Consider the following 10192-nt stretch of genomic DNA (forward strand, 5'->3'; position numbering starts at 1 on the left):
GCTTCTTTGAGCATTAATTACAAATTTAATTATATTCTTGATTGAGAAAAAAGTTATAATTACGAGGAACAAAGTTAAAAATAAAATGAGTACAAACAATTTGCTTAATTTTATTAGAGATACATGATTGTCCTTCCTGATTAATAATAAGTGTTACTCATCTTAGATTCTCGATTATAGAACATTTTGGTTTAATATAATATTTGTGGATTTAATGAAGACTTAGATTACTGGACCAATGTCTTGTTGGTCAATCAACTTAATTTTACACATTGTGAATATTGTATATTAATTATTTTCAGTTTTTTTAAGCACACAAATAAATGGATACAAAACTTTCTGAATTTCCAAAAGAGAGAAAGAGGGATAAGTCTAATAATACAGTGGATATTATTTGTACACTGGTGCAGTCACGAGTGACACTTTAGCTTAGATCTAAAAGAATAAGTATGCTGTTAAAAAGTCTCAGCCAAACAACATATAAAACAACACAAAATGATGTCTGCGACAGCATAAATATTCTGCACACAATGATACAAAGCGAAATTGATTGCCTTAACTGAATATGATACAGATAGATTTTGAATTCATCTGATAATACAAAAAACATTAATTTATGAACTATTCTAGCCACTTATATATAACCTACTCTACCTTAAGCAAGGACCACAATGAACCATCCTACACAAAACTACATTTCTCACAAGAAAATACATAAACTAACAAATAAATAAATAAAAACCATATGTTTTTTGAATTCATGGTCTTAAAATAACTAAGCATATTTTAGGAACCAAGAATAAATTATAACATGGTCCTGAAATACAACAAATGTATAGTAGTCCAAGATGCATTACTATCATTGTTTTTAACAACTGACTATAAAATTAACGCAGTTCTGAATCATGTAATAATTTCTCGTGTTCTCAGATGTGCTAACTTGTAAGGTCCTCCATGACAATTTTTTGCATGGTAGGCCAAAGTTGAGTAAACAGCTCAGGAGGGATAGACAAGGAAGGAGAGGATGAGTTGGAGGGTAAGAGGGAAAAGATGAGATAAAACTCTACATCAGTGGATTTTGACATAGGGTCTTTCACAAAAGCAAAAACAAAGAAAAGAGACACATTGTGAGGTCTTACAAGGTCAAGAAAAGGTCTTACAAGGTCAAGAAGAGAAGCAAAGAAAAAAAGAAGAGAAATAAGTATATGGTGGTAGAAATTAGATGAAGAAGAGAATAAAGATAGGTAAAAAAGCTCAGATAGGATAGCACCATGATTAGAATGAACCTGCCACCATTCCAAAGGAACCACTATTGTCAGCACCAATTTCAGAGCCACTACTCATGGCTTCCTTTTGGTCACAGCTCCCAATTATCAAAGGGTTGACCTTGTTATTACCCTTGCTGCTTCTAGTCACATGCATGAGGGGGAAAACCCTATAGGAACCTGTATCATGGATCATGCTCTTAATTAGTTCAGAGAATATCAACAATAATGGCAGGAACAAAAGCCAGCTTTAGATTATATATAAAAAGGAAAGAAACCCATTAAAGAAATACAAGAGTGTATATATATATATATAGCTTATATATATGTTATGCCATAAAGTAAATAGCTCAGTCACAGTATAATGATCATATAGAAAAAGCTAGTACATAACTACATGTTACATTTAAGGCTTGAACATGAATTACACATAATTTTAAAATGTTCATAAACAAAGTATGAACAATGACTATATTAATATAAGATTATATAGAATTTCAACACTAGTAGTACCTTTAACAAAACAGTCTTTTGGTTTCATCTCCACACACAAGACTCTTTTTTCTTAACTTACTATGTCAAGAGGGTGAAAGAAACTCTAGAGAGAGGGGAAAGGAAAAAAGAGAGAGGAAACTTTTTGTTATAGTAAGATAGGAGGAATTGCAAAGGTTTATAAGAAGGAAAAAAAGGGAAATAAGTGCATCAGGTAGATTGGGCTTTCCTGATGGACCTGACAGTGACAGGTCTTCGGCCCAGTATAAGATTTAGCAGGCCTAGACTGGGAGAAAATGTTTGTGTAGAGTGTAAACAACAAAAAATTATGACTTGAATCTAGATTAATCGACAACTTATCATCCATTTGCGAAATGAATTTTAGAAAGAAACAGAATACTTTAAAGTCATAAAATACATTTATAAAAAGTTGAACTCATAAACATACTGAGTTAAGGGTTGGTATTTAGGAAACTCATTAATTAATAAAAAATGTTGGTTTATTGAAGTGGACTGTATAGTGTTGAAATCATACTTAATTCACTGTGTAGTTTTCCTGTTTAGGCCATGTCCGTACTAATGTAGGACGAAGGGGTCTAGTTTTTGTGCCTTTGTATCAGCCATGTGGCTTGTTTTTGTGTTTTTGTGTCTCAGTGTTGCTCGTGTGCTTTCTTAAAACTCTCAATTTTCTGAGTCCAAGTTGAGACTTCATCACAGAACATTGCTACTTACAAATACCTTAGAAAACACTTTGCTATTTGTACTAACTTCGGTGTAATAATAATACCAACACAGAAACAAACAATGACATTGTTTACACAATACTGTAGCTAATAAGAGTAATCATTTACACATGGTTGAGTTAATTAAACACAACATATATAAAAGTTTGAATGGAACCATTTAAGCTTAAAATATTCTTGTATTCAAAATTATATTATTAAAAACGTGCTACTTTTATAATAAGCTCAAACATCAAGTTTGAAATGATAATAATAATAACTGAAGAACAACGTTGTCGGCTTTAAATATGATCCATGTGGATGGCATTGTACGTGGTCGAGTAAAAATGTGGGTCTAATGTATTATTCTCTAAGATCGGGATGGATGAGAATTCATTTATGATTATGGCTGATACATAGGGTTGTATATTTATACACATAAAGTTTGAATTCTACCACGAGTAAAAATATATTATTCTACTAAATCATTCTACAAACATTTATACTCGCAGACAAGGAAGTGTGACATATGTTATTTTCTTATGAATATAAGAATATATTATTTTCTTTCTATATATTAATGATTCTTTTATTTAAGCCGAGTCCATTGAGGTCTAAAGAGGCCCCATGACTTAGAGAGAACTTAATAAAATATCTATATATTACTAACCTACAAGATCATCAAATCATTGATAGAATTCGAACTCTTATTTTTTATGAAAAATGAGCTAAAATCTTACCAGTTGGCTAAGATTATAGGATATAAATTAAACCAGCATGTTATGTTTCTAAAGATGATTCAATTCTCATATTGCTTTTAAGATCTTATGCTATTTTTATTCTTTATAGTTTTTTCTTGAGTGGCATGCTTTTAACTCTTTCATTTTTATAATATTTGTAAGTTAATTAAGGTTTTTTGACAAAAGTTAATTTTTTTTATTAAATGCCATCAATTTTATGAAAATATAAGTGAATGTGGCTATTCAAGAACTCACTTATAACTCAAGCAACACCAATGAGTTAAGAGGGAACAAGAAAACGTGTAATTGCGCAAAATAATGGAGGGAAGGGAACAAGGAATCTTATGCAACCTAAAGAAAATAACTCAAGGAAGAAAATCTTACTAGCACCACAGTCTCCAATGTTACACGGTCAAATAAATTACAAAATCACACCCTCCCCAATTCATTGGCATGCTAATTTCATAATTAAATAAGACTTTGTATTTATCTACCTTCCACTAGCTAAAAAAATTGTCTCCATTTGGTTTCTTTGAAGTAATTTTTTAAGTGTGAATCAATCTAGTGTATGATATTGAAAAATTGTTAATTTGATATTAATCAATATCATTTATGTGAGAATTTTATACTATTTTTGCTACAAAAAAACTAGATGATTAACGATGTGCTAAAAATATATTAGATACTATGCTTTTCCCGTGATTTTCAATGGCTCGAGGAAATATTATATAAATTCTAAGCATATTTTTTTATTTCCTTTTATAAAGCACAGGTTTAACTTGAATCTGTAATCTAATATCTTTTCCACTATATAAATATAAATATATAACTATATGATATATTATCAAATTTGAGAACTAATTTTGTTTCATCAGCGATGCACAAATCCAAGAAGAACCATTATCACCATTCTTATGTTCTGATAAAAGCATGGGTAGACATGGCAATTAATATAATCTTGCATATCACTGTATGAATGGACTCACATATAGTATAATAATCATTGTCATTTTTGTCTTCTATATTTATAGTTGAATATTGTCTTTGCTCCTACTAGCTAAAAATTTTTTGCATCCCTCACCTGATACACCCTTGCTTAATTTCTCTTATCCAAATTCAAACAACATAAATTAAGTGTAACAAGGGATCATATTACACCACAAAAAGTAACATTTGTCATAAAATATATTTTAAAGTGATATTTTGTGACACCCGACAATTTTCTCATAGTATAAGAAGATTTATAGATTAATTTTGTAAGATGATATATCATTTTTCTCGTTAATTAATGTATAAGATTTTGCATGGCTAGTATTTATGGATCTGACCAGAATTCTTTGTACCCCATGATTGAGTCATGTGAGCCTTTGAATAATAATAATATGGCAGCAAAGGGTCCAGTGCCCCTTTTTCCTGTTTTACTCCATGCACCATGTAACCACAAGGTCCCCCTTCAATATATTACTAGCCTTTTATTCCATTATGTGACCATACCAACAGTTTGCTATCCCCCACTATATATTTCATTTGATATTAATATAGGGAAATGGTACTTCAACATAGTATTGTGTTCAATGTTCTTTTAATGTATTTGTTACTATCAATTAGTACCAACTTTTTATCTTCTTTCTATATGCATTTTTCTAATATATAATGAAAACATTGGACAATCCTGTATTGATGTCTAAATCTTGGAAGAAAACATTTATCATGTGTGTTAAGATTCCATTGAGAATCATAAAGAACTTCAACTATGAATCGGATATCATGTTTAGGTTTTATCTTAAAATTAATTGATAATGAGAGTAGTAATCCACCATATATTTAAATAATGTTTAAGAGAATGAGGTAGATGATGTCATATTTACTTCCCAATTTGCTCCTTGACCATGATTAAAGGGAATTTTTTTGACCCATGAGAAGCAGGGAGAAGTTGAACCCTAACTCTGATATTATATTAAGGTTTCATCTCAAAATAATAAATTGATAATAAGATGAGTAGTCCAACAGATATTTAAATCATGTCTAAGAAAGTAAAGTAGATGACTTCCCAACAATGTGTATATGCCCTTAGTACCTCTAAAGTTTTTTGTGAGTGAATGTATCTTGTCAGCATGGGATTAAAGGTCAAAGTAGTCATGATGATAATGATCCTGATGCAGCTACATGACACATTGGAAATGTCAGCCACACACACCCACACATGAAGGTGTAAGAGTGTGACAAATAGAACGTTAAATATTAAAAGAAAACAATAACAAGGTTGAGAACAAAGTTATGGTACTTTTAGCTGCGTGTGGTGTAAGATATATAAGCAGGGATGGACCTTATTCTTTCGGGGTCAGTGAAGGGGGGTGGGTTCTTTTTGGTCCTTGACATAGGGAAAAACAATGCAATGGCCCTCAAAATTATACCATCAGATTATATATGTTTGTGGCCCCTACTAAATTGGTACTATGCCCCCCATCGTAATATGATTGACCTTATTCAAACCATTTTTGTTAGTATACATGTATTTCCCTTAGGGTTAGTTTGGGAGTTAGATTTTGGAAGGAAAGGAAAGGCTTGGGAGCCACGAAATACACTTGCGAGATGACTCTCAAGCCTTTCCTTTCTCTTCCTTCCCCTCCAACATCCAACTCTCAAACTAACCCCTCAGTAAATACCCAAAGATTAATACATACAAGAGTAGTATTTATTGATTTAGTTTTGGCATCTTATATTATATATTAGTTTGTTGCATCAATTTGTAATTTAAACTTAATTTAAATTTGTTTATATGTACAGTTTCCTGCATATCATAATATCAGAGTAATTGATCAATAAATATATTATCTCGAAACATTTTTACAGTATCAAAGCTAGGTACGATCAAAAGAGTCATGAAGAGCAATGTAGAGATAAATTTCCACGAATTCATAAAGTGTAAGCATGGCAGATAAGGTTTGTTTGGGTAATGTTTCAAATTGTGGACCACATCATGTAATGAGCTGCAATATTGTATAGATATTTTCCAATTATAAATTTTTCTACTGATTCCTCATATTCAATATCATACTCTCCACTTAAATATGCCTAATAATAAAAAGGTGAAAACAATCAAACCACCCTCAAGTTTTACCAGATCAGTACATCATGGCATTCATGTATGTTTTTTCTATCTAAGATTTAATGATTCTTTTCAAACCTTTGCTTTGCTCCAAATTGGTAACTAACTCAATCAATGTTATGCAGTGTATACATAATAGCAACACGTTTGTAATAAGGTTTGGGTCTATTTTTGGCCTTAGGACCACTACGTGTCCTTTTTATTCTCATCTCATCACCTTGCCCATCCCATAAACTTAGCCTGATAAAGACTTTAAAAGCCAAATTCCAGAGCCCTACACATATTATCCATGTAGTTGTTGTTGATAATATAATCTGATCCGGTTACTCCAGAGGTAAGTTAAAAAAAACATATTTCATATCTCAGTCATCTATTTTAGGAAAATTCAATGATTTGAATTAATGAGTATGTATGAATTTCACTTGCAGTCAAATGCATCACATCAACTAATTAAACTTCCCTTATAGGCCTATTTTCACAGAACCATTTTGATGAAATAAATAAGTGTGGTTTCATATATATCATGCAAGTTTTTGTTGCATGAAAGTTCTGGTGGGGGTTTTGGTTTTAATCCTTTTAATTTTTTTCCTTCCATATTATTCTTTGTGCAACAGTAAGTTTTATTTCAGTATATGATGTATCAATATCATAATTTGACATGTTACTAATTAGTAAGAGACATACTAACAACATCATCACAAAGATCAAAAACAAAATTTTGGAAAAGATCAAATCTGGGAGGAAAAATATAGCACCTTAAACCTAAACTCCATCAACTTTCAACTATTAAAAACATATTTAAGTCATTTCAAAGTGTTTAGACCTATCTATGGTTTGGTATAGCATTCACTTTCTCATTCTTAAAATCAATGTGTGGAGCCCCTTGAATTTTCCATGAAGACTTTTAACATTTGACACTTACAATAGTAAGAAAATATTTCATGCATATCCATAATAAACATTATTTGATCTCATTTGATATTTCTGTACAACAATGTTTTTTTGTTTGAGTGTAATATATATATATGCATTATGAGTGTAAAGATTTCTTCAACAGTCACTATAACATTCACTGTTTATTTGCATTACTTTTTTAAAAAGTCAATAATTAAACATAAATATTAGATGATGCAGTAATAATATATAAATCTCTTATATTGTCCATAATATAATTGGGTATTAAGATTTTTTTATTCACAAGATTAAAATTCAAAAATACACTTACAATGAAATATCATACAAGTACATAAAGAAAACAAAAATATATAAAGATAAACAAATTTGGTTTCAACTATGACATTGATATATAAATAACACAACTCTAGTAGTAAATTGGTGTAATGTAATTTGAGTTGGGTGGATGTTAGTTTTGATGTGACTAATGAGTGAACATACAGAATGATGAATACTCACAATTAGACAAGGAATCACTTGAAAACTATGAGACATAAAATAGTAAGGAAATGAAATAGAAGATGAGCAAATATACACATAAACATGTTACTTAGCTGAGTGAAAAGAAAAAGGGTCAAATTATTCCAAGAAGTGACTCTGAATGGTAAACTGTGCACAACCAAATCAAGTAACCAATAATGCATAACATAAGGATAAAGGGTATGTTGAAAGATGTATACCAACCCGTACATGTTCCTAATGAAATTAGCATGTGGCCAAAGTGGTGCTGTTCCAGCATTAATTTGGTACCCCCAATAGAGCTATTTTGAAGGAGAAAGGAACAAAAAACTCTGCAAAGATTCTCTTCATGGAAATGAAAAAAGATAGAGTGAGTGTTAGTAAAAAAAATTGAATTTTGACTTCTATTATTGTGTTCCACTTTGGTCACCATCAATTTATGGGTAAAAGAGTGTGACCCCCCACTCAAGGAACAACTTCATGCTATGAATGTTTCATCTACATTATTTGTAGTCTTTAAAAACATCAATGCAATTCACTTTGCAATCCATGTGGAAAGTGCAATTGTGCACTGATTACAATGTGTGTTGATATATATAGTATAATATGTGTATATTGTCAATATAAAAATACTTTTTTCACTCATTTGTATTACTTATATTAAAAGTGAATGATTATTAAATTTTAACAGTTGATGATATGGTGACAATCTAAAATACTCTTATATTATTAATGTATATATCTTTCTCTTATTTATATATATATATATATATATATATATATATATTCTTAGTAGAGACTCATAAATTTTGGTGGCCTTTTATAACTTGAAGAGAGCAATATGTTGCTTGAAACATTAGATTTAGAAGCCCATAATTAGAACATCATAATAAATGCCAGAAGGGATCAATAAATGAAGCAAATACCCAAGGCAGGCCCATTGAAAAGCAAGAATACCCATCATAAAGAGGACCTATTGGGCTTTTATATATTCATTGTCTAGACCCATAGTCAAACTAGGAAATTTCAATACAAAATAAAACTTTGATTTGTTGTGGGTAGGGATGATAATGAAAATCGAACCTATGAATACTCGTTCAAACCAAACCCAAATTTAATAGGGAAAACTCAATGTGATTGGCTTTGGATTTTACCTGAGTTCAATTTTTGAGTTCGGGTTCAGTACAGTTGATATCATATCTGAAACTCACCCGAACCCGATAAATATATGTAAAATTAAAAAATTAATCATAAATACATATAGTATATATATATATATATATATATATATTACATATATATAACCTATACACATATAAATACATATTTTAGACCAGTTTCTGTCGAGTTCGGATTATCTGAAACCCGACAGGTTAGAGATGATAGCATTTTTTCAATCCTGCTTAATTCATGTTCGAGTTTTAGATTTCGGGTTCAGAACTAGGTAACCACAAATCCAACCTCAATCCGCCCCGTTGTCAATCCTAATTGTGGTTCTCATGTTCAAAGAAACCTTGGTTCTAATTCAAAAAAATATGTTAATAGTAGTAGGTTTTTTTAATGAGAAATATGTGTATTGTTTAGTGTTATATAACATTCCAATAGTCTAACAGAAAAAATGATGGGATTTCTTATTCTATCTAGACCAACATAACATAGTCACCAATATCTTAAAATTAGGTTGACTGAATATCAAATATTGTGAAAGATTTACTGGCATGGCTCATTTTTAATTACTTTGGTTATCATATATTTGTAAGTACATAGACCCTAGAGAATGATGGTTTAAGTTGATAAATTTGTAAGCTTGTAATAAGTTTTATATAATGAGTATATGTTAACTCGTTCACACTGTAAACAGGAGAGAAACTAAATAAAATTCATATATGCATATATAGTGTATATATAGGGAACTAAGGTAGTTTTTTTTATTTCACCATAAGCATGAATTTCCTTCAAGATCAGTAATGAGCCGTATAGCCTTCTCATAATCTTCTTTTCACTCAACCCTACAATTTATGCTATATTTTGGTTATTGATGTAATATGTAAGCACCCATTTATTTTATATTGTCAACATATTATGATGAATAGTTAATATATGGTTATAAAGCAAATCATGTGGTTTTGGAATTATGAGGGAATAATTCCTTCACAAATCTACCTTAAATAATGGGACCAAGATGAATTAGTAAAATGGAAATCTAGTAAAAAGTTGTTCTAGGAAGATGAATTAGAGTATATAATATCACCAAGTAATATATTCATTCTTATTTAGGTTCCACACATTATTTTATAATTTATTACAATTTTTTATTAAATAAGAATAACATTTACATTTCTGATAATAATAAATATAATTCTTATTTTTTTTTAGATTTTATAACCTACCTAGGGATGGCAAAAAAACCCGTACCCGCGGGTAAAACCCGTACGGGCACGGGTACGGGTC

The 10192-nt window shown here is 30.4% G+C and overlaps 1 long non-coding RNA gene across 1 annotated transcript; it reads right to left on the reverse strand.

The window, feature by feature from the left end:
* LOC109333708 lies at positions 732 to 1916 on the reverse strand. Its single transcript, XR_002106041.1, has 2 exons — positions 1779 to 1916; positions 732 to 1445 (listed from the first exon to the last, which is right to left on the reverse strand). It is a non-coding gene; the product is annotated as an uncharacterized LOC109333708 (long non-coding RNA).

Source organism: Lupinus angustifolius, chromosome LG19 (assembly GCF_001865875.1).
Source record: "Lupinus angustifolius cultivar Tanjil chromosome LG19, LupAngTanjil_v1.0, whole genome shotgun sequence".
Lineage (NCBI taxonomy): Eukaryota > Viridiplantae > Streptophyta > Magnoliopsida > Fabales > Fabaceae > Lupinus > Lupinus angustifolius.